The following is a 2863-nucleotide window of genomic DNA, read 5'->3' as shown; positions in this document are numbered from 1 at the left end:
TCACACACACAACCTCAGGAACGTGCACGTCACACACACAACCTCAGGAACGTGCACGTCTCACACACTCTCAGGATCGTGCACATCACACACACAACCTCAGGAACGTGCACGTCACACACACACTCTCAGGAACGTGCACGTCACACACACAACCTCAGGAAGATGATATATATATATTTTTTTTCATTCAACCTTTATTTAGATGGTAAATCCCATTGAGCCTCGAGGACTCATTTACAAGAGAGACCTGGTTTAACAAAGAATGATGACAACAATGGACAACAGCAACAACAATAAACAGTTATAAAAAGTCATAATACAGTTTTTTTTTTTTGTTTTTTTTTTTACAATTAGGATGGCTAAAAGAATAAAAGGTAACAACAAAAAACCAGCTAGATTCTAAGGTGAATGTAGAAAACTAAAAACAGGAACATGTCTGCATTGGTCCCTGCCAGGAGTCCAACAGATTCTTAAAGCCACTTAGAGAGGTCAAAGGTCGAGAGCTTCAGGTCTTTTTACAAGATATTCCAGGAAACAGGAGCGGAGTAGGAGAAGGTCCTTTTGTCTAGTTCAGTCCTCACTGAGGGAACACTGCAGGTAATGATGTCCTGAGAGCGCACGCTGTAGCTGCACTCACACAGAGACATGTAGGAGGAGATGTATGAAGGCAGCAGACCAGGAAGTGATTTAAAGATGAAGATGTACCAGTGGGAGAGTCTGTGTGAAGTTAATGGTGACCAGTTAACCAGTGAATACTGGGTGCAATGGTGGGTACGGTAGTTACAGCCAGTTATGAATCTTAGTGCACCATGATAGACAGCATCCAACATCTGCAGCATCCAACATCTGCAGCATCCAACATCTGCAGGGTTCTTGTAGGAGCGTTCATGTAAATAATGTCACCGTGATCAATGGAGGGAAGGAAAGTCACAGATACAAGGTGTTTCCTAACATTCAGAGTTAGACAGGATCTGTTTCTGAAAAAGAAACCCAGTTTAACTTTCAGTTTCTTTACCAAGTTTTCCACATGGAGCTTAAAAGAAAGATGTGAGTCGACCAAGATACCCAAATATTTATAGGAATCAACAAACTCAATGGGGACACCATTTGAGGATAAAATCGGAGAAAGAACTGCTGGGACCAACTTCCTGTTTGAAAACAGCATCCCTTTGGTTTTGTTGGCATTTAGGACAAGTTTGAGGTGAAACAAATCTGTCTGGATGATGTTGAATGCAGATTTCAAAAGCTGGAAAGCCTTAGCAACTGTTTTAGCTCGACAATAAACAACTGTGTCGTCAGCATAGAAATGTATGGATGCATTAGGGATGTTTTGACCTACATTATGTATGTAGATTGTAAAGAGGGTGGGTCCTAAGACTGAGCCTTGTGGTACACCATTGTTGACTGTTAAATAACTGGAGGAAGTACCATTATGTTGAACACATTGCCTCCGGTCTGAGAGATAGTTAGAGAACCAACCAATGGTGTGTTCTGAGAAACCAGTTTCTGAGAGTTTATGACACAAGATGTTCTGATCCACAGTGTCAGAATCTTTAGACAGGTCTAAGAAAAGTGCAGCACAATAATCCTTAGCATCCAGTGCTTCAACAACATCATTAAGAACCTTCAGTGAAGCAGTGGTTGTGCTGTGTTGTTTCCTGAAACCAGATTGATGTGGAGGTAAGATGTTAAATGAGTCCAGGTCATTTTTGATTTGAGAGTTTATCAGTTTTTCTAGAACCTTGGCTAAAATGCAGAGTTTAGAGATTGGTCCATAGTTGTTCAGTGAGGTGGGGTCACCTCCCTTCAGCAAAGGAAGAACAAAGGCTGTTTTCCAAGTATCTGGGATGGAGTTTTGTCTTATGGAGAGATTGAAGATGTGGGTCACAGGGACTGTGATGATATGAGCAGCCAGCCTTAAGAAATAAGGTGGAAGTTCATCTGGACCTGCAGATTTTTTAGGGTCAAGATCTTTTAACAGTTTATTGACCTCACTGACTGAGAATGGAGAAAAAGAGAAGCTGTGATTAACTGAGGATTGACTTGTAAGAGGGATTTGATTTGTAGAAGTTTGATTATTAAGTGAAGTGGCTGATCTTCCATTAGTAACTGTGTCAAATAAAGAACTAGAAGCAACAAAATGTTTGTTGAAACAGTTCAGGATCTCGTGCTGATTTGACACAGGAACAGAGTTAATGAGAAGTTGTGATGGGAGGTCAGATGATTGGGGGGTGCCTGAGAGAGATTTGATGGTTTTCCAGAATCTGTTAGGGTCATTTAGATTTTTGGAGGTCTGAGATAAGAAATAGTTGTGTTTTGCTGCTTTGACAGCAGTTGTGCATTTATTCCTCATCTGTCGAAAACTCAACCAATCAGTGTCTGAGTCTGATTTTCTCGCTGTGGCCCAAAGATGATCTCTCCTGTGCAGGAGGTCAGCTAGCTCTGGAGTAAACCAGGGACTGTCTCGTCCCTTTATTCTGAACTGACGTAAAGGAGCATGTATGTTCACAAAATAGATGAAACTATTATGAAAATAGTTCCAAGCAGAGTTCACGTCATCAGTTAACAGAATACGATGTCAGTCAAAGTGAGACAGATCCCAGAGGAATGACTGTTCACAGAAATGTTTCAGATCCCTTCTTTGAATTAATCTGGGCTTAGAAGGTGGAAGTTTAATATCTCTGAGAGTCGCTGTCACACAGTGATCACTCAAAATGTCAGCGAATACACCTGTACCAGGGAATTTGTGAGGCATATTAGTTAGAAACAGGTCTAAGATGGAGGAATTGTCAGGGTGGCTTTTATTTAATCTGGTGGGAGAGTCGATCAGTTGGGTTAAATTAAAAGACAAGCAACATTC

General features: G+C 41.1%; 1 protein-coding gene across 1 annotated transcript in view; it reads right to left on the bottom strand.

The window, feature by feature from the left end:
• LOC119409598 (potassium voltage-gated channel subfamily V member 1-like) overlaps positions 1-2863 on the bottom strand; it is an 8319-nt gene that overhangs the window by 330 nt on the left and 5126 nt on the right. The window lies entirely within an intron of this gene.

Source organism: Nematolebias whitei, chromosome 5 (genome assembly GCF_014905685.2).
Source record: "Nematolebias whitei isolate Nwh7 chromosome 5, NemWhi1, whole genome shotgun sequence".
NCBI classification, from domain to species: Eukaryota; Metazoa; Chordata; class Actinopteri; order Cyprinodontiformes; family Rivulidae; genus Nematolebias; species Nematolebias whitei.
Note: the sequence above shows the minus strand (reverse complement) of the source record. Positions and strands in the feature narration are given on the sequence as shown.